This window comes from Bos indicus x Bos taurus, chromosome 21 (assembly GCF_003369695.1).
Source record: "Bos indicus x Bos taurus breed Angus x Brahman F1 hybrid chromosome 21, Bos_hybrid_MaternalHap_v2.0, whole genome shotgun sequence".
NCBI lineage: Eukaryota > Metazoa > Chordata > Mammalia > Artiodactyla > Bovidae > Bos > Bos indicus x Bos taurus.
Genome location: NC_040096.1, coordinates 57,876,677 through 57,899,088, shown reverse-complemented (window position 1 = coordinate 57,899,088; position 22,412 = coordinate 57,876,677). Strand labels below are relative to the sequence as shown.

The 22,412-nt window shown below is 41.6% G+C and overlaps 1 protein-coding gene across 1 annotated transcript in view; it reads left to right on the top strand.

Annotated features, from left to right (window-relative positions):
* Positions 1 to 11,575: 11,575 nt before the first annotated feature.
* Positions 11,576 to 22,412, top strand: part of BTBD7 (BTB domain containing 7) — an 88,157-nt gene continuing 77,320 nt past the window's right edge. The window contains exon 1 of the mRNA XM_027522072.1: positions 11,576 to 11,595. The gene's annotated coding sequence lies outside the window, so the exon portion shown is untranslated. The remainder of the gene's footprint in view (positions 11,596 to 22,412) is intronic.

Genomic DNA, 22,412 nt, shown 5'->3' with positions numbered 1-22,412 from the left:
TCTCTAGAAAACGCTTTTAATTTCTGTTCAAGGACCAAAGTTCTTTGAGGAATGCAGTGACTCTCTCTAGGTCTATTTATGTCTATCTTTACAGTTGCATGACCTCAGAGAAAGAAATTCAAGAAGGCAGCAACAGCAGAGAGTTGCAAAGGTTGGGAAAACATTCAGAGTTATGCAACTGGTACCATCAGTATCACACTCCTGAATCGAACACACATTGCTAATATGAGATCCAGCAAAAGCAGCCATCCATTATTTCAAAGTATCCTGAGAAAGAATTGCCCTTCTGCAGTTCACAAGATAATCTTGATGTTCCAAGTTTACTCTTTCAAATTTGTACTTTTTTTTAATAGAGTGTTTCTTCAAAAAACTGTAGGCGATGAAAACAGTTTTAGTTTTCTTATATCACTTTTTCATTTTTAAATCTGAAATTCCTTTTCCTCTCCTAAACTGCAAGATATTTGCAGATGTATCTGTATCCAGATATTCTTCAGTGGATTTCTTTTATACTGGAGTGAAGAGAGATTGGCAGTTGGAGCCAATAGATCAAAGATCAGACCTCAATACTATCCTTTACTAGCTGTGGAGCTTTATTCAAATTAAGTATAATACTTCTCTTAGAATGCTGATGTAGAGGTTAAATGAGGTAGTGTGTATATATGTATTAACCTGTATGTGTGTATACACATACAGGTTAAGATTGTTGTTTAGTCGCTAAGTCACATCCTACTCTTTTGCAACCCCCTGGACTGTAGCCCACCAGGCTCCTCTGTTCATGGGACTTCCCAGGCAAGAATACTAGAGTGGGTTGCCATTTTCTTCTCCAGGGGATCTTCCCGACCCAGAGATAGAACCCACATCTCCTGCATTGGCAGTTGGATTCTTTATCACTGAACCACCTGGATAAATGTTCCTCATTCAGTGTTACAGAAAACATAATAATAAATGAAATTGATTGGGTCACATAAGTGGAAAGGCCAGAAGTAGTTGATTTCAGGGAAAGCTTATTTAAGCATCTCTAATGGTGTCACCAGGGACTCGTTTTTCCTTAGGGCACAAGTTAGCCGTACCCTAAGTCAGGCTCCCCTCTGGTAGCAGGATGGTTGCCAAGAGCTTCTGGGGCTACATCCAGGTTCAATCATGTTTAATAGAAGAGGAGACTCTTCCAGCATCTTCTGCAGGAGACTTTTTCTTTTCCAGAAGTCTTAGTCACATCCTGGCTCTTGAGGGGTTACATATTTTCCCCTGAATGCATCTCTTAAGCCAAAGGAGTGACATCTGGGCATCTGCTGAAAACCTTAATCAAATCAGGCAACCAGGTGTAAAATTTTGGATCATTCCCACCCAAACTCCTTGATTGGGAAAGTGAGAAATTATGAGAAAAAAAGGAAGGACCAAAATGGTTGAGGAACCATGACAGTGTGTAAGAATGTGTTTTGAAGAAGGATGCTGAGTAAACTGGGTTGAATTCCATCTCCAGGATTTGTGGAGGAAACAGATACTTCCAAAAGATCAAGGATTGACTGGTACCCTTGCCAATTAGACCTCCAGAACATTCCATAGCATCTTAAATACTTAAGAGATATCACCATCCTTAGTATCTTAAACACTTTAAATGATATTTTATACTTACTTTTCTATATAGTTTAGGGTTTATATATCTGTAAAGCAAATGGTTTAGCTTTGCCTGTTTTTGTATTCTATAGAATTTAAGATGTCATTATTTGATGTCTCACTAAGAAAGAAAAAAAATCTATTAACTAAATCATGACCCAGTGTTAAGAGGTCACCAACTGTAACACAACAAATTTCAGCATTCTTTAAAAATTAAAAAAAAAAAATCTGTGTCTTAGAAAGGAAAAAATACAATACATGGAATTATCTTGTATGTTACTTTTGTGTTTTTAAGATCAATGTTTTTCATAGCTCAAATTCAGTTAAAGCATGAATATACCAGTTTTTATCCATTATATTATTGATATTTGGGTTGTTATGCTATGCTATGCTAAGTCACTTCAGTCGTGTCTGACTCTGTGCGACCCCATAGACGGCAGCCACCAGGCTCCCCCGTCCCTGGGAATCTCCATGCAAGAACACTGGAGTGGGTTGCCATTTCCTTCTCCAATGCATGAAAGTGAAAAGTGAAAGTGAAGTCGCTCAGTCGTGTCCAACTCTTAGCGACCCCATGGACTGCAGCCTACCAGGCTCCTCCATCCATGGGATTTTCCAGGCAAAAGTACTGGCGTGGGGTACCACTGCCTTCTCCAATTTGGGTTGTTATCAGTTGACTAATATAAACTGCTGCTATGAACCTTTTTGTTCCTGTCTCCTGGCACACATGGGTATAAGTTTCTCTATATAACCAATAGTGGATTTTTGCTGGATGCAGAACAAGCCAATTTTCTTCTTTCCTAGGTAATGTCAAACTGCTTTCCCAAATGGTTCTTCCTATTTCTACTCTCACCAATAGTATTTGTTGTTGTTCTTTAGTTGCTAAGTCAACTTGTGCCTCCATGGACTGTAGCCACTGATACTCTTGCGACCCATGGACTGTAGCCCACCAGGCTCCTTCTGTCCATAGGATTTCCCAGGCAAGAATACTGGAGTGGGTTGCCGAATTTCCTTCTTCAGGGGAATCTTCCTGACCAGGGATGAAACCTGTGTCTCCTGCACTGGCAGACAGGTACTATACCACTGAGTCACCAGGGAAGCACCACCAGTAGTATAGTGAGTTCCTAATAACTCACATCTTCATCAACACTTGGACTTGTCCCTTTTAAAAAAAATTTTTAACCAATGTTATGAGCCAGTATTATCTTATTGCAGCTCTATAATTTGTACTTCCATTATATTAACCCGGTTGAGCACCTTTTGATTTATTTTATTTTGATTTCTTCATTTGTTCAGGTTTTTTGAAAATTACTTCACAAATATTTTTTACCAATGTGTGACTTGTCTTTTCACTCTCCTTACTGTGTATTCTGATGAACTGAAGCTCATGTTTTAAATGCAGCTGAATCTATGTGTAAGGGAGGCAAAACTTTACTTCTACCCTCTTAAGGTCTCTGACAGGGACTGAGAAGTAAGTTGACACACACAGATTAACAAGGAGAGGCAAACAGATTTTTACACGTGCATGGGAACTTCTCAGTTCAGTTCAGTTCAGTCGCTCAGTTTTGTCCAACTCTTTGCCACCCCATGGACTGCAGCACCCCAGGCTTCCCTGTCCATTACCAACTCCTGGAGTTTACTCAAACTCATGCCCATTGAGTCGCTGATGCCATCCAACCACTTCATCCTGTCGTCCCCTTCTCCTCCAGCCTTCAATCTTTCCCAGCATCAGGGTCTTTCCAATGAGTCAGCTCTTCGCATCAGGTGGCCTAAGAACTGGAGTTTCAGCTTCAACATCAGTCCTTCCAATGAATATTCAGGACTGATTTCCTTGAGGATGGACTGGTTGGATCTCCTTGCAGTCCAAGGGACTCTCAAGAGTCTTCTCCAACACCACAGTTCAAAAGCATCAATTCTTCTGCACTCAGCTTTCTTTATAGTCCAACTCTCACATCCATACACGACCATTGGAAAAACCATAGCCTTGACTAGATGGAATTTTGTTGGCAAAGTAATGTCTCTGCTTTTCAATATGCTATCTAGGTTGGTCATAACTTTTCTTCCAAGGAGTAAGCGTCTTTTAATTTCTTGGCTGCAGTCACCATCTGCAGTGATTTTGGAGCCCCAAAAAATAAAGTCTGACACTGTTTCCACTGTTTCCCCATCTATTTGCCATGAAGTGATGGGACTAGATGCCATGAACTTGGTTTTCTGAATATTGAGTTTTAAGCCAATTTTTTCACTCTCCTCTTTCACTTTTGTCAAGAGGCTCTTTAGTTCTTCTTCACTTTCTGCCATAAGGGTGGTGTCATCTGCATATCTGAGGTTATTGATATTTCTCCCAGCAGTCTTGATTCCAGCTTGTGCTTCATCCAGCCCAGCGTTTCTCATGATGTACTCTGTGTATAATAAGTTAAATTAGCAGGGTGACCAAATACAGCCTTGACATACTCCTTTTCCTATTTGGAACTAGTCTGTTGTTCCATGTCCAGTTCTAACTGTTGCTTCCTGACCTGCATACAGGTTTCTCAAGAGGCAGATAAGGTGGTCTGGTATTCCCATCTCTTGAAGATTTTTCCACAGTTTATTGGGATCCACACAGTCAAAGACTTTGGCATAGTCAATAAAGCAGAAATAGATGTTTTTCTGGAACTCTCTTGCTTTTTCTATGATCCAGCAGATGTTGGCAATTTGATCTCTAGTTCCTCTGCCTTTTCTAAAACCAGCTTGAACATCTGAAAGTTTATGGTTCACATACTGTTGAAGCCTGACTTGGAGAATTTTGAGCATTACTTTGCTAGCGTGTGAGATGAGTGCGATTGTGTGGTAGTTTGAGCATTCTTTGGCATTGCCTTTCTTTGGGATTGGAATGAAAACTGCCCTTTTCCAGTCCTGTGGCCACTGCTGAGTTTTCCAAATTTGCTGGCATATTGAGTGCAGTACTTTCACAGCATCATCTTTCAGGATTTGAAATAGCTCAACTGGAATTCCATCACCTCCACTAGCTTTGTTCATAGTGATGCTTCCTAAGGCCCACTTGACTTCACATTCCAGGATGTCTGGCTCGAGGTGACTGATCTACAGGAAAGCTAAGACCCAAAGAAGCAGTTACAGCTGAATGTTTATACACTAAGCTTTGTGTTGTACAAAGAGTAATAAATTGTTGAAACTGACAAGAGAAAAGGGCTTGGACCAGAGCAGTTAACAGTGGAGAAGTGAATAGGAAGATAAGGGCTAACAAGATATGTTTGTATAAATTTCCCTCATTCTTGATTACTGTCTCTGGGGATGAGAATATTTCTTTCCTCCTGGTATAGGCAAGATATCTTTCACATCGTTCAAGATCACTGTCAGGGGCACTTTGACACATATGTTTCATTCCTCTTCATTTTTCAGACTCCGGCAGATTCAGAACAATGCTTGGAAATGGGGAACAGTATCATTATGGCAAAGCATAGGAGGAAACAGAATTTTCCTTTTCTTCATGATTATAAAACTCAGCTTCTATATTCTATTTCTAGAAAGATGAGCCAAGGGAGGGGCTGTGGTGGATGCTTACACTTGGTAGAAAAATGAAGTTTCAGATTGGAGTAACAGAATATGGTATACACAGTTAGAAAAAGAAGGATCTGGATTTTAGGCATACGTGACCAGGTGGATGGGGTGACACATTGATGGAGGGAGCACGGAGAGGAAGAACAGAACATTCAGTTGCAAAAGACAGAAATGTACTGTTTTTATCCACCTCCAACCAGTTTAAGATGAAAAAAGGAGAGTTAGTGCAACCTCAGTTCAGTTCAGTTCAGTTCAGTCGCTCAGTTGTGTCCGACTCTTTTCGACCCCATGAATCGCAGCATGCCAGGCCTCCCTGTCCATCACCAACTCCCGGAGTTCACTCAGACTCACGTCCATCTAGTCAGTGATGCCATCCAGCCATCTCATCCTCTGTCATCCCCTTCTCCTCCTGCCCCCAATCCCTCCCAGCATCAGAGTCTTTTCCAATGAGTCAACTCTGCGCATGAGGTGGCCAAAGTACTGGAGTTTCAGCTTTATCATCATTCCCTCCAAAGAAATCCCAGGGCTGATCTCCTTCAGAATGGACTGGTTGGATCTCCTTGCAGTCCAAGGGACTCTCAAGAGTCTTCTCCAACACCACAGTTCAAAAGTATCAATTCTTCGGTGCTCAGCCTTCTTCACAGTCCAACTCTCACATCCATACATGACCACAGGAAAAACCATAGCCTTGACTAGCTGGACCTTCGTTGGCAAAGTAATGTCTCTGCTTTTTAATACGCTATCTAGGTTGGTCATAACTTTTCTTCCAAGGAGTAAGCGTCTTTTAATTTCATGGCTGCAGTCATCATCTGCAGTGATTTTGGAGCCCCAAAAAATAAAGTCTGACACTGTTTCCACTCTTTCCCCATCCATTTCCCATGAAGTGGTGGGACTGGATGCCATGATCTTTGTTTTCTGAATGTTGAGCTTTAAGCCAACTTTTCATTCTCCACTTTCACTTTCATCAAGAGGCTTTTGAGTTCCTCTTCACTTTCTGCCATAAGGGTGGTGTCATCTGCATATCTGAGGTTATTGATATTTCTCCCGGCAGTCTTGATTCCAGCTTGTGTTTCTTCCAGTCCAGCGTTTCTCATGACGTACTCTGCAAAGAGGTTAAATAAGCAGGGTGACCAAATACAGCTTTGACTTACTCCTTTTCCTATTTGGAACCAGTCTGTTGTTTCATGTCCAGTTCTAACTGTTGCTTCCTGACCTGCATACAAATTCCTCAAGAGGCAGATCAGGTGGTCTGGTATTCCCATCTCTTTCAGAATTTTCCACAGTTTATTGTGATCCACACAGTCAAAGGCTTTGGCATAGTCAATAAAGCAGAAATAGATGTTTTTGTGGAACGCTCTTGCTTTTTCCATGATCCAGTGGATGTTGGCAATTTGATCTCTAGTTCCTCTGCCTTTTCTAAAACCAGCTTGAACATCAGGAAGTTCACAGTTCACATATTGTTGAAGCCTGGCTTGGAGAATTTTGAGCATGACTTTACTAGCGTGTGAGATGAGTGCAACTGTGTGGTAGTTTGAGCATTCTTTGGCATTGCCTTTCTTTGGGATTGGAATGAAAACTGCCCTTTTCCAGTCCTGTGGCCACTGCTGAGTTTTCCAAATTTGCTGGCATATTGAGTGCAGCACTTTCACAGCATCATCTTTCAGGATTTGGAATAGCTCAACTGGAATTCCATCACCTCCACTAGCTTTGTTCATAGTGATGCTTTCTAAGGCCCACTTGACTTTACATTCCAGGATGTCTGACTCTAGGTCAGTGATCACACCATTGTGATTATCTGGGTTGTGAAGATCTTTTTTGTACAGTTCTTCTGTGTATTCTTGCCACCTCTTCTTAATATCTTTTGCTTCTGTTAGGTCCATACCATTTCTGTCCTTTATCGAGCCCATCTTTGCATGAAATGTTTCCTTGGTATCTCTAATTTTCTTGAAGAGATCTCTAGTCTTTCCCATTCTGTTGTTTTCCTCTATTTCTTTGCAGCTCATAAAAACTGAAGACTAGGAATGGATTGGTTTAGGGTAAGCTATGCCCAGGAGTTCAAATGATGTCAGGGCTTCCCTTTCTCAGTTTCTCTGATTCTTTCTGCTCGTGGTCTCCATTCTCTCCTACTGCTCATGTCTTTCTCCTCATAGCTAAGGAAGATAATTTACATTGTCTGTTAAGGTCAAAATTCCAGAGAAATAGATTTTTAAAAAAAATCTCCTAGGATAACTTCATAGAAATTTCCAGAATAGATGCTGATTTGCTGACTTGTTTCACAGGCCCACTAGGTCTGTCTGACTCTAGAGTGCATACTCTTCACCACTGAATACTATCTTAGCACTTAAAAAAAAAAAAATATATATATATATATATATATATATATATTTTAGTCTGCCTTCTTATTAGAGTCTAAGCTCCTCAAGGACAAAGACTCATTTATTTTTTACCTGGTGCATCTATCACTGTGCTTGGCATATGGCATTGGATGCATTTTTTTTTTTTTAAGTGTGTAGGAGTGAACTGAAATAGATAAATCTAAACTCTAACGGATGATGTGTAAACCAAGTATATTCAGTATCTTGTAAGTGCAACTAAATAGTTTAATAAGAAAACACAAGATAGATGAATTAAAGGGTGGAAAAAAATCATGGAGCACTTACACATGGTTTCTGTAAAGGTAAATCACACCCAACTAGTCTACTAGAGTTCTTCAAATATGCAGATAGAGAAAAGGACAAGGTGAAACCAGCAGACTTTATTTGGCTTTTCAAAAAGCCTTTTGATAGATTTCCACGTCAAAAGCGTTTAGAGAAATGGTGACACCCTCAGATTTTAGAATGCTGTTGTTGTGTTGTTCAGTTACTCAGTCATGTCCAACTCTTTGCCATCCCATGGACTGCAGCATACCAGGCTTCCTGGTCCTTCACCATCTCCTGGAGTTTGGTCAAACTCATTTTCACTGAGTTGACGATGCCATCTAACCATCTCATCCTCTGTCCCCTTCTCCCCTGCATTCAATCTTTCCCAACATCGGGATCTTTTCTAATGAGTTGGCTCTTTTCTAATGAGTTGCCAAAGTACTGGAGCTTCAGTTTCAGCATCAGTCCTTCCAATGAATATTCAGGGTTGATTTTCTATAGGATTGACTGGATTGATCTTCTTGCAGTCCAAAGGACTCTCAGGAGTCTTCTCCAGCACCACAGTTCAAAAGCAACACTTCTTCAGCACTGAGCCTTCTTTATGGTCCAACTCTCACATCCATACATGACTATTGGAAAAACCATAGCTTTGATTATACAGTCTTTTGTTGGCAAAGTAATGTCTCTGCTATTGTTGGTATTGTTTTACTTTTGCTTGTTAAATTGTGTCTAGAAAGCAGAATCTAAGTCAAGCAATGAAGATTTGGAATAAATGGGAAACTGTAAATATGTGCATGCTAAAGTCACGTCCAACTCTGTGCAACCCTACGGACTGCAGCCTGCCAGGCTCCTCTGTTCATGGAATTCTCCAGGCAAGTGTACTAGAGTGGGTTGTCATGCCCTCCTCCAGGGGATTCACACCCAGGGATTGAACTCTTACATCTCCTGCACTGGCAGGTGGATTCTTCACCACTAGTGCCACCTGGGAAGCCCGAAAGTGTAATAGTGGGGACCGATCTTATGTAATGTTTTGTGAATTATCAAAAGGTGGTTAGGACAATGAAATTTTTAGTTTGCATATAGTAGGTCTTCCAGTTAGTGTAATATTTAGCTAAAGACAAAGGCAAAAGAATAGAAAATAACGGTAGGTGTCTTGAACTTAGATAAGATTCATTTATGCATTTTCAGGAAGTAGACCCTGATGCTGGGAAAGATTGAGGGCAGGAGGAGAAGGGGACGACAGAAGATGAGATGGCCGGATGGCATCACCGACTCAATGGACATGGGTTTGGGTGGACTTCGGGAGTTGATGATGGACAGGGAGGCCTGGTGTGCTGCAGTTCATGGGGTCACAAAGAGTCAGACAGGACTGAGCGATTGAACTGAACTGATAACAGTACAGGGGAACAGGATGTGGGCTCCCAGAGACAAACCTTTGCTCCAACTAGATGGGCCTATTTCCCTTGTATTTTCTCACTTTTCCATGTACTTATCTCCTGTCACCACACACACACACACACACACACACACACACACACACACACGCTCAGTTGAAGAAACCCCTACCAGTTAGAAGCGATATTTTTTCCTGACAATGGAATGCTACAATCTTTAAACCTTTGAGGACTGGGGTTGAGGAAAGATGCATGGGTTGAAAGGTTGGGGGAGGGGAAAATGAACTAATATCAATTGGAAAGAAGTATCTTTGCAAGGCAGTAAGGCGGTGATGAATGAGGACAAGAAAGATACATCTAATCTGAAGAAAGTCCAGAGAAAAGCAATGATCACATTCATAAAGTCCTTTCCTTGTTAAAAAAAAAAAAAAAGAAACCTAAATCTTCCAACCAAATGTGAAATGTATAAAATAATAAAGGACCAAGAAATGGTTAAAAACACATCGTAAAATTTGAAAGTGCTCTTAGTGTTTTAAGCTTAGAGATGGTTTGAGAACAAGAAGACTTGGAGGCATGACTTAGAAAACTTGTTTCTCAAAGGATGGGTAGAGATTGACAAAGCAAGTACTTTCAAGAGGGATTTAAATAAATTTTAAATTTAGGACAAATACACGATGTATTGAAAAGCCTGTCGGAGAACTGTGAGGGGTAATTTGTCTGATGACCAGGGTGAGAATGTCTGGGTTCTAGTCTTGGCTTGTCCACTTACTAATGCAGCATGTACGCCCGGGGGGGCAAACGACTTAGTATTTTCGAGTCTATTTCCTTAGTCGTAAAAGGATACTTGTCCTTTTTCTTGTAAAAGTAAGCTTGTAAAGGATACTTGTAATACTTGTCCCCACTACCTCAAAGGGTGGGGTTTTGGTGTTCAAAGGAAGCCATGCATTTAACAGTGTTTTTGCAAACTGTAAGGTGTTCCATAAATATGTGTTTCGTTAATGCATCGCTGAAACTCCCAGACGAGGGGCATCTGGGGAGAGCGATTTGGCTCTCCCACGTGGCGACTGTGAGCTTTCATCAGTTCTTATCCCAGGTTTATGGGAGTATCTTGCTGAGGAAAACTTTTCAGTGTCTGACTTAAAAAAAAAAAAAATCCTCTATACAACTAGCAAGATGGTGTTTGTAAAAGTATCATACAGACAGGGCTTAAGATAAACTGTCAAGAAGTCACCCAAGCGCCAAGACTGTAAAAAAAAAAAAAAGATATTTCCGCGGACGTAGCCTTCGTTTTGAGAAAGATGCAAGGTGAGTTCTAGATCAGGATGCCAGCCGCCGAATGGAAACAAAAATTGGTAGAATCGGTCGTCCGGTAACGTTGTTATTATAGTTCCATTCTGACAGATTTAAACGATTTGCCACAGTTCCCCAGAATAAGCAGGATACAAGCAACCAACTCCGAGGAGAGAGCGGGAATAATGCGCGCGCACTCGACTCCGACCGCTCCCGGGTCCCGTGAGCGCGCCTCCCGGGCCAGCCCCGGCGCGCGCGCTGCCGGTGGTCCACGTGACCCCGGGCGCGGCGACGGCGAGGACGGGCGGGGGCTCGGGCCGGCTCCGCAGCGCCGCGCAAGCGCGCCAGGTCCGCGCTGAGCCGAGCCCCTCCTGCCCGCTCCAGGCGTCAAAATGGCGGCGAGGGGAACCTGGAGAAGCCTCGGAGCCTGAGCTACTGACAGGAGCGGAGAGGGGGGCGGCGGCGGCGACGGCAGGAGGAGGATGGCCCGGGGCGCTGGCGCCGGTGCGGACGGCGGTGCTGGTGGTGGCGGCGGCGGGGGCGACGGCCGCGGTCCCAGCGGCGGCAGCAGCAGCGGCAGGAGGAGCCTCCGGGGTGAGTGTCCCCCTCGATGTCTCCGAGGCTGTGAGGCGAGGCTGTGCCCGGCGCGGCGCGGCGCGGCGCGGCGCTGGGCGTCCCGGCGGGGAAGGGTCTGTGCGTGAGCGGCGGGGGCTCAGTGCTGGGGCCGGGCCGCCGCGCGGCGCCGCGGGGCGGAGGGAGGCAGTGGTCCGTCTGGGGCTAAGGCGGCGGCGGCAGACTGACCGGTCCTGGTGCGCTCCGAGGGGCGGGCTGCGCTGTGCGCCGCCGTTCCGGGGGGCTGGAGCCGCGAGGTGTGGCGCTCCCGAGCTGGGATAGCGGCCGGGCCGGCTCCCGACTCAGGGCTCCGAGGGGCGGGACCCGCCGCTCCCTGGACGCCGGGAAACCGCTCCCGAGACTCGGGCGCGCGTTTACCCGGGCTGCCGGGCTGGACCGCCTGGGGGTGGGCGTGAGAGCGGCCGGCCGGCTTCGGGGGTCGGGGAGAGCAGGCCTGGGGACCGCTGCTCCCGTGGAGAAGTTGGATTGTCCGGGTAAGTTACTGTTTCGGGATCGAACTGGAATTGGCTCTTTGGTAGGTTGGGAGAGGGACGAGACAATACAGAGTGTTTGATAAAGAAGTCTGTGCTTGGAGTACTTGAAAGGCTAAAAGCGTGCATTCAGCATCTCGTCATTTGCACAGATGTTTATTTACTAGCCTTGCCCCGAAGATGAGAACTTTCTCTCTCAGTTTTCGAGGGGGAAGCTCTGAGCAGTGTTGCTCCTCTTTTGAAATACAATAGCACCTCTTCATATACCAGCACAGATAATAAGTACTCTGGATTAGGCCTAATTTGCAGAAGCAGCCTTGGTTTTTACCAGAAATCTGTTCCCTCTGCTAAAATATCTTACCGTGATAAAGAAGTAGACATTTTTACAATCTTTTGTCTCTCAATGGCATCCATTTCTTTTAGATTGCTGAAATCTATTACTTTCTTCCTGGAGATGTGGAAGAAAGATTTGAAACTGCAAGAATCATACGCGTTAATGGCAGCTGTGACGAAACTTGTCCTAGAATTTTGAAGTCAGAAAAACCTTGAGCGATCTGGTGTGACTTGTTTTAGAGCCGGGAAACTAGGCTCAGGGAGATGAGCTACTCGCTGTGGGTCCTGCAGCTGGCCAGGGATTGGACCAAAACGGGGATCTAGGCCTCTCTTCTCCCCATTTAGAGAGCACTTTTCACTCACTGCTGAACCCCCTGTTCTTCATTGATTGCATTCTTCACCACCATCCTCCCTGGGTCTTTGTGCAATAGAGTTGAAAGGAGAAGTCAGAGAGTGCGCCTCACGCTGATTCTTGACAGTTGCTGTCAGTTACCACAAGTAACTGATGAAGATTTTTTTCCTGACCTGAATTTAATAAAAACCAACTGACATTTCATTTAGAGTTTTCATAGGCCTGTGACTGTATTTCTGTCCAGTTATAGCATTGCTCGTGTTTGCATGCATTCAGTAAAACCATAGGTTCATATTCTGTCCCGCAAAACCTAACTACTATATCGTTTGATTCAGCAATACCAGGTTTTAAACAGGTTCTTTGTATCAGACTCTCATTTTAGGCTTTAAAATACCTGTGTTATACCACGTGGTTTCCACATAATCGCAGCAATTTCTGTGTTGTGTGTCACAGATTAACCTTCAGAGACAGTCATGTCACATGATTCTGATTTCGTATTCTAGTCATTGAAACACACACACCAAAGTTGTGCCTTTTGTTCAGTTACACAGGTGATTATTGAAGATCTGTTCTGTATTTTGCAATATTAGGTGCTGCAGAAGAAAGAAACAAGTGTAATATATAGACTTTGCCCTCAGAAAAGATGAGATGTACCCCTCTGAGCCTAGAAAACAATCTAGTTAAAGTTCTCTCAGTACAAAGAATGCTGTACGTTTCCTGGTTAAAGGGAGATGAGTGAGGGCTCAGGAGTCTAAATAACTTCCTGGAACACTTGAGACTTGAGCTGGCTTCTGTGAGGGTTTAGATTTACAGAGAGATTGGAGCAGTTACTTTGTGGGGGAAAAGCAAGAGTATAAGGTGGAGATTAGTTTTAAGGGAGGGGAAAAGAGGAAAACTTGGATGAGCTGACCACTGAAGTTCCTTGGGAAGACATTAGACTATTGAAAGGGTATCTGTTTGTAGAAGGGTTTGAGTGCCAGATTGAGGAGATTTGGATTTTTATCCTCTTGTGCAAGATATGGGGAGTCTTTTAAACTTTGGAGGCCAAACATTAGTTTGATAAAACTGCCAAGATGCACCTGTCAGTGATCCATTGATTGAGTTAGAATAAGGTTGAGTGGGATGAACCAGGGAAAATAGTAGCTGTTGCAGTACTTGGGTAGGAAGAGATTGGATCCTAACACTAAGACAGAGTCCCTAGAAAAGATGCACAGCAAGTATAATTTTGTTGTTGTTTTTATCATGGTAAAATACACATAACATAAAGGTTGCCATCTTTACCAGTTTTAATTGTACATTAAGTACATCCACTTTGTATCGCAACCACTACCACCACCCATTTCCAGAACTCTGTTCATCTTTCTCAACTGAAACTCTGTTCCCAGTAAACACTTAACTCCCACTTCCTTTTATGCCCAGCCCATGACAACCACTTTTCTGCTTTCCTTCTCTATGAATTTGAGTACTGTATGTATTTAATATAAGTAGACTCATACAATATTTGTCCTGGCTTATTTCACTTAGTTAGCATAATGTTCATCCAAGTTGTAGCATTTGTTAGAATTTCCTTCCTATTTAAGGCTGAATAATATTCCATTGTATGTAATCTGTTAGTTGATACTTTGTATGCTTCCACTTTTTGGCTCTTGGACTAATGTTACCATGTACATAGATGTGCAGGTATCCGAGTCCTTGCTTTCATTTCATTTGGGTATGCTGCTAAGTCGCTTCAGTCATGTCCGACTCTGTGCGACCCCATAGACGGCAGCTCACCAGGCTCCCCCGTCCCTGGGATTCTCCAGGCAAGAATACTGGAGTAGGGTGCCATTTCCTTCTCCATCATTTGGGTATATATCCAGAAAATTTTACATTCCCACCAGCATGGGTCAGAATTCAGTTTCTTCACATCTTCATCAATACTTGTTCATTTTGTTATTTTGATAACATCCATCCTAATTGGTATGAAGTGATATCTTATTGTGGTTTTCACTTGCATTTCTCTATGATATTTGCATCTCTTGTGCTTATCAGCCTTTTGAACTGGAGAAATAATCTATTTAAGTTCTTTGCCTATTTTTTAAATTAAGTTGTTTTTCTGTTGAGTTGTAGGAGCTGTTTGTATTTTCTGGATGCCAATCCCTTATCAGATATATGATTTTCAAATATTTTTGCCGTTCCATGCATTACCTTTTCACTCTGTGGTGTGTATTTTGATGCACAAAAGTTTTTAATTTTAATGAAGTCCAACTGATCTAGTTTTTTCTTTTATTTTGTTTATACTTTTGGTGTTAAATCTGTGAAATTACTGCCAAATCCAGTGACATGAAGCTTTCCCCTTTTAAAACCCTTCTAAGAGTTTTGCCCTCAAAAAAACTCTTATAGTTAGCTCTTTACATGTGAATATCCAGTTTTTCCAATACCATTTGCTGAAAAGACTGTCTTTTTTCCATTGAATAGTCTTGGCATCTTTGTCAAAAATTACTTGATCATACATTCAGGGATTTATTTTTGAAATCTTCTATTCCATTTTTCTGTATGTCTGTCTTTATGCTGGTACCAAACTCTTTTGATTACTCTAGCTTTATAGTAATTTTGAAATCAGAAGTATGAGGCCACCAACATTATTCTTTTTTGAAATTGTTTTGGCTATTTAGGGTCCCTTAAGACTGTTCCATATAAACTTTAGGATAGATTTTTCTATATCTGCAAAAAATATGTCATTGGGATTTTTTTGATAGGGATTGGATTGAGTCTTTGGAGTGGTGTTGACATCTTTTCCAGTCTTCCAATCTATGAACAACAGATGTCTTTCATTTATTTGTATTTAATTTCTTCCCACAACATTTCGTAGTTTTCAGTATAAAAGTCATCTCTTTGGTTAGGTTTACTCCTAAATACTCTTTTTGGTGCTTGTAAATGTGATTTCTTTTTTGGATTGTTCATTGTTACAGAACACAACTCATTTTTATGTGTTGATTTTGTATCCTTCAACCTTTCTGAATTCATTTATCCTAAATAGGTTGTGTGTGTGTGTGTGTGTGATCTTTAGAATTTTTTATATATAAGATAATGTTATCATCAAACAATAATAATTTTACTTCTTTCCAATTTGAATACCTTTTCTTTCTTTTTCTTGCCTAATTGCTCTGGCTAGGAGTTCCAGTATTATATTGAATAGAAATGATGAAAATGAATATCCTTGTCTTGTTCCTCATCTTAGCGAGAAAGCTTTATATAATTTCCTTATATTCCTGGTTTGTTGAGTGTGTTCACAGGTATGTTTTAAGAAAAGAAAATTCAGTTTCAGGTGCTGAGTTTCTGCCTGGTGAAAGTTTTGTGGTCATAAGCCATCCATTTTACCTGTCTGAGGCCTGATTTCCTCATCTGTAATAAGAAAGAAGTACAGACACAGGCAGTGTTTACACAGCAACTTTGCCGCCTTATTTTTTATTCCATTCTTTCCCTCCCTGTTACCACTTCCTTACGAGTCTGAGTCTGGATTCAGCCTACCAGCTGAATCGCTGCTGTTTGTTCTCCCACTTTCCCTCTCCTTCTCTGCAGTTCTCTATATTGCTACCACACTTGACCAAAAAAAAAAACCCAGTTGAAGGATGTTTCTTTTCCACCTAAAAAACTTGTGTTGAGTTCCCATTGTCTACTGGATAAAGTCCAAACTCACAGAAGTTTCATAAACTGTGTCCAACCGTAGATTTCCCATCACTCCAGCCATGCTAAACTGTTTCTCTTGTTCCCTGTTCTGTTTTTAGTGTGTTTATCCCAGTGTTTGGAGTTCTTTTTCATTGCCATCCAGGAGACTCTTAGAAGATGACTCATCACCCATTTCAGCGGTAGATTTTGATTACACCAAGCCAATCAGCCCGAGGCATTCCCCCGTAAATTATTGTTTGTCCAAGTTAAACTGGACAAGGAAAGAGAGATTCTATTTTGGGGGAAGAAGGTTTTTTCCCCTGTTGTATGTGAACAAGAGAACAGTGCTAGTGGCCACTGGCAGCTGTTTTGTGACCACAGGGAGTGATGAAGCAAGCCCTGAGGATGGCAGAACTGAGAGGTGGAAAGAATGTAGGTCCATGATAATACAATTTTAGACTCCTGTTGTGCTGGGCCTGGGGCTTTCCCTATGGTGGGATTTCTATTCATGAATAAATCCCTATTGTGTAAGCCAGTTTGGGGTTATTTGCAATTAAAAGTCTACCGATTCTTAGAGCCATCTTTATTCTTCAAGACCCAGTTCAAAAGTTGCTTTTACCGGTAATCATATACTCACTCCCTTAGTACTTTGGACCTTTCTTCCAGTTCTTATTGTACTACATTATCACCAGTTGCTTGTACGTTTGACTCCTCCACATAACTCTCTGTACTTGGAACAGAAGCCTACAGAATGTGGCATCATAGTGTCTGGTAAATTGTAGAGAGTGAGTTGTTGGGATGAAATAATAGCATGAGAAAGTGCTTTGTAAACAATCTTTTAGTAAATTTGAGATATATTATTGTATTTAAAACTAAAGTGAGATGGAAAAATCAATTAGGCCAGGCATGCAAGGTGTTCTTTGCTTGCCCTTGTTTTCTAAAAATAGTGACAAAGATTAAAAGTTTGACAATCTCCTCTGGCTACAATTCCTTAAATTTTATGAAAATCTTACTTACTAAAGCAGAAATCATGGAATGAGCAATAATGAATTGTGTTGTTAGTGTGTAATTTCCTTTCTTCTTTAGGGGGAGACTTAATGCCAAAACAACTTCAAGTATAGTGTATTTTTTCCTCTGAATTCTGAAATTGTGCTGTGAGCTAAGTCTCTCCGGTCGTGTCCAACTCTTTGCGATCCCATGGATTGTAGCCTGCCAGGCTCCTCTGTCCATGGGATTCTCCAGGCAAAAATACTAGAGTGTGTTGCCTTGCCCTTTTCCAGGGGATCTTCCCAACCCAGAGATCGAACCCAAGTCTCCTGCATTGTAGGCAGATTCTTTACCTCTGAGCCACCAGGGAAGCCCATTCTGAAATTATACTTACTTTCTGTTTTATCTAGAGTTTACTTCAGAGAAAAATTCTATAATATTCTTCTTAAGACTTAATTATTCTTGTCTTCAGACTTTTCCCAAAATATTTCTTGCTTGCTTGAGACAAGACATGAGAATTTTCTGGTTAGCAAAAAAGCTTTGTGGCAGAACTAGGTGAGTTTGTAGTGAATGTTAGTAATAGCTTATGACAGATAAATCTCATTATAGCCTTGATTACAGAGTCATAGTTCTGTCACATGCTTCAACAGTAAAGTCTGAGAAAGGAGGAAGGATGGGGAAGTAGAGTTAAAATTCCCAACTTGGTATACTTCTCCATCTGTTGGCTTCAGTCAGACAAAAGTCTGACATGGTGATTTGTAGTTATTTTTGAAACAAGGTAAAGGAGAATACAGTATACATGAGAAATTGTAGTGTCGTGTGTTGGGGTAGGCAGGTTTGTGAGCAGCCTTCACGTTTTGATGTCTAGTTGTTTGTTTCCTCTGTACCTTAGTTTCTGCATCTGTAAAATGAATAGTATCACCTTCCTTAGAGTTATTCTTTGATTAATTAAAAGAGTCTATGTGAAAACACAACATAGTGTTCTGAACAGAGATGTTCAGGCATCTCTCTTTTTCTCTATCAACTTTTCCACATTAAGTGAATGTCTTTAATGCTCTTTGGATTTCAACTTTTGAGAATTGAAGCCAAGAACTCTCTTCTTTATGTGTGCATTCTTTCTATCCTGTGGGCTTATTAACTCTTGAATGAGACCAAGTTTAAGCAAAAGTGTGTGTGTATGTTTAGCAAAACTCTCTAAAATAAGGTTCAAACTCCCTTTCATAGGTCAAGTGGCTTTTTGTTATCCAGCCTCTGCCGCCTCTCTGGGCTCGTATCTTTACTACTGCCAAACCCCTTCCCTTTCGCACTCTGCGTATAGAATTGCTTTAAGTTCCTTAGTGAACCGAGTTTCGTTCTTTCCTTGGGCCTTCACATAGTCAGTTTCCTTTGCTGTTTAGAGCTTTATTTTGGTATCCCCCCACCTCCCCCCATTACCTTCACCAAGAAAAAAGTTCACACTTATAGTCTTAGATCTTATCTCAGATGTTACTTTCTCAACAAGCCCATAAGGTGAATACTTCATCATTAGACACAGAGAAGATAAACAGTTTGCCCAAGATCACAAACTTTTTAAATGGATCTGGATCCAAACCTAGATAGTTCAGCCCTAGAGTTCATCTTCACTAATTTGTGCTTCCTCTACATTGTAATTACCTATTTACCAGCTTGTGTGTGTATGTGCTAAGTTGCTTCAGTGATGTCTGACTCTGTGTGACCCCATGGACTGTAGCCTGCCAGGCTTCTCTGTCCATGGGTTTCTCCAGGCAAGAAGACTGGAGTGGGTTGCCATTTCCTTCTCCAGGGGATCTTCCCCACCCAGGGGTCAAACTGGCATCTCTTACATCATCTCCTGCTTTGGCAGGCAGGTTCTTTACCACTAGCGCCACCTGGGGTCGTTTACCAGCTTGTCCTTATATAATTTAAAAAAAATATTTGACTGCACCCAGTCTTAGTTGTAGCGTGCGGTATCTAGTTCCCTGACCAGCGATCAAATTGGCTCCCCATATTGGGAGTGTGGGGTCTTCGCCACTGGGCCACCAGGGAAGTCCTATCCCTAAATAATTTTGAAGCAGAAATTACGTCTATCTTTTTCATTGTTATATCCTTGTAAGCCTATTATTAGCACATAGTTCATGCTTGGGAAACATATAAATGAATGAAAATTCTCTTGAGAGCAGAATTTTTTTATTAAATTTCTCTTAGTACTTTTCACATAATGCATGTCAGTAAATAGTCTTTTCATGCTTATGATACAAAGTGAAAAGTATATGATCAAGTTCATTGTGTCTTTGAAATATTTTGCACTTTGTACCAAAGGTAGTTCAAGCTCCATTTTTATAGTCACTGTTAACTCCTCCTGCCCTTTTATAGCAGTGTTACTTGGCTTCTTAAACTGGTGCTTTCTTTTGTAGGCCTCCATGTCACATGGTATTCCAATGAACTATTAAAATTTAGATTATTTGTAACTCCTTTCTAAATGGTACCTAAGAGATTTTATAAATTATAAATTTTATAACTAGTACATGGACTCTAATCATTTATATCTATTAACCTTTTAATGGGTGTGATTGCTGTACCTATTTGGAACTTAGAAAAAAATAGAAGTACCCACATTTTAAACCTTGGTGGTATCCCAAAAGATAAATGGTTTATCTGTTCACAGGGTAAATAATGATTTAAGGCATACACATTGTCATTCGTGTATATGGGGAAAATTGGAATGTTGTATTTCATTATGCTTCTTCAAATAAGTAATATCTTGAAGCTATCCAGCTTCGTGCTGTAATCAGGGTCACTAGGATAGAGAACCAGAAAAGTTCTTTCTCCCTGAATGTTCTCACTTTACCAAAGACTTTGCCTCTTTGGTTAGTCATTCTCTCTTTTGTATCCACTGTGCTTTAGTACAAGGTTTCTCAGCTTTGGCACCGCTGACGTGTTGGATCAGATCATTCTTTATTGTGGGGCACGGTCGTGTGCATTGCAGAATGTTTAGCAGCATCCTCAGCCTCTACCCACTAGGCTGCAGCAGTGCCCTTTCTCATCCCTAGCTGTGACAACCAAAAGTGTCTCCAAGCATGCTAGACGTCTCTGGGGGAGCAGAGTCACCCAGTTGAAAACTGATGCTTTACTGCATCTTCCCTCCTCATTTGTTATGATTCCCCCTCTTTTTCATACACACACCTTTCCATACTTTCACATCCTCTCTACCACTGCCTCACTTCTTGGCACCTTTTTACAGTCTTTCTTTGAAAAGAGTTATAAAACATCTGCTCACTCCAAGTTTTTGCTTCCGCTTCAGTTTCGTCTCTTCAGTTGTATGAAACGACATTTTTCTGGTTTTCCTTTACATCTCTGGCAGCTCCATTTTGGTCTCCTTTATCAGCCCTACTCACTTGGACAATGACGTAATTTTTGCTTCTTTCTTACTTTTTCTGATCTGGTCTACTCGTGCCTTTCTTGCTTCATTTCTTTGTATGTTGTCTCTCGTATACCCATTAATTCTTAAGCTGTTCTTTGTATTGAAACACCCTTACCTGTTCTTCTTTCCATTTAAATTCTAACAGTCTTCAAGAACCAAAGCAGATGTCATCTTCCCATGAAAGCTATTTCTAATCACCCTCCTCTAACTTCATGCCATGATCCTGTTCTTTCTCTCGTATTCCGCTTACAGCTTTGTGTTATTCACGTCCTGGAATATGTCCTGCACTCGACAGCAGGCTCGTTTTTGTATCTCTGACGGTACCTGGCTAAGTGCCCTGCACATAGTCGGTGCTCAGACAATTGTTAAAGCAACGCTGAGGAGGTAGCAGTAGAGTGGAAAGGATTTAGTAAAAACGGTAATGACCTGAAAGGTTGCCAAAAGTAGGAGAAAAAGAAGAAAAATGAAGAAAATTTAAAACTGATCATAGAATACTTTACATTCTCTCCTTTCGTGGTTTCTGTGATACGGGCCTGATTTTATTCTCCATTCTAAGCACCTGATTTATTAAGGACCCATTATGAGCCAGGCTGTCTTCAAGGTAATTGGAATACAAAGTTATTTGAAAAGGACACAGTGCCAGTACTGTAGGAACTTAATCTCTTTGAGGATGTAGAAATCGTAGCAATTATTTGCCCCTACAGAGTGGTAAGTACTGAAACTGAAGTGTATCCAAAACTTTCTGGTCACACAGAGGAAGGGGGCGACTTCTCATTTCAAAGTAAACCTCACTCATAGACCACTTCTTAACACGCAGCCTATTCTGGTCACTGCCCAGCTGATTAGGGTTTTCCATGGTTTCCTTAACTGTGTTCTTTCCCAGCTCCCCAATCATAGGCATTTCCTGTGCCTCAGAACTTAGCCTTCCGTTCATTCTTTTATATCCTTTTCTTCAGGAAATGGATATATTGATAGCTTCAAGACTTCAGCTGACAACTTCCAAATCCATACCAGCTACAACAGAACATTTTCTGTTGTGAAATAATAGACAAGTATATAAACAATTTTAACTTACCTTTTTACTAAGTTATTTTGAATCTGACACTGCCATAGTCATGAAATAGAACAGTGTAAGCATGAGCAAGCTTCCCTGGTGGCACACCTGGTAAAGAATCCACCTGCAATGTAGGAGACCTGGGTTCTATCCCTGGGTTGGGAAGAGCCCCTGGAAAAGGGAATGGCTACCCACTCCAAGTATACTTGGGCTTCCCCTGTGGCTCAGCTGGTAAAGAATCCATCTTCAGTGCAGGAGACCTGGGTTGGAAAGATCCCCTGGAGGAGCGCATGGCAACCCTCTCCAGTATTCTTGCCTGGAGAATCTTCATGGACAGGAGCCTGGCGGGCTACAGTCCATGTGTTCGCAAAGAGACACGACTGAGCACCTAAGCACAGCACAAACATGAGCAAAGCCTCACTCAGTGCCTTGTCTCAATCACAATCACTTTAAAGTTAGCTGTCATTCTGCTTTTTATGGTAATTGCTTCTATTAAAAAAAAAAAAGAAAAGATTCTCTATACCTGAATACCAACTATATATTTTTTCCAAAACAGTATAGTTTCATTTTGAAAGACTGGAAAACAGTGGTGGAGGGAGCCATCTCTCTGTATTCCATTTTGTTCTTGCATTGAAATCTGTAAGAACATCCCTGGGTTCACTAGGAGGACTGAGTATATAGTGATACTCATGGATATCATTTATTGCAGCACAGGATACAAAACAAAATCAGCAAAGAAAAAGGGCCCATGAGGCGAAGTCCAAAGGGAAGCAGGCACAAGTTTCCAGGAGCTCTCTTTTGCTGGAGTCACAGAGGTCACACTTAGTACTTCCAGGATCGACTTGTGACAGCACAAGTGACATATTGTCTACTAGGGGAGCTCATTAGAGTCTCAGTGGAGTGCCTAGGGTTTTTATTGACGGCTGGTCAAGTAGGCATCCACTATCTAACATGTATCAAAATTCTAGGCTCCCAGAAGGAAAGCAGATACTGAGCATAAACCATACTGTTGGCACAAACAGTTTACG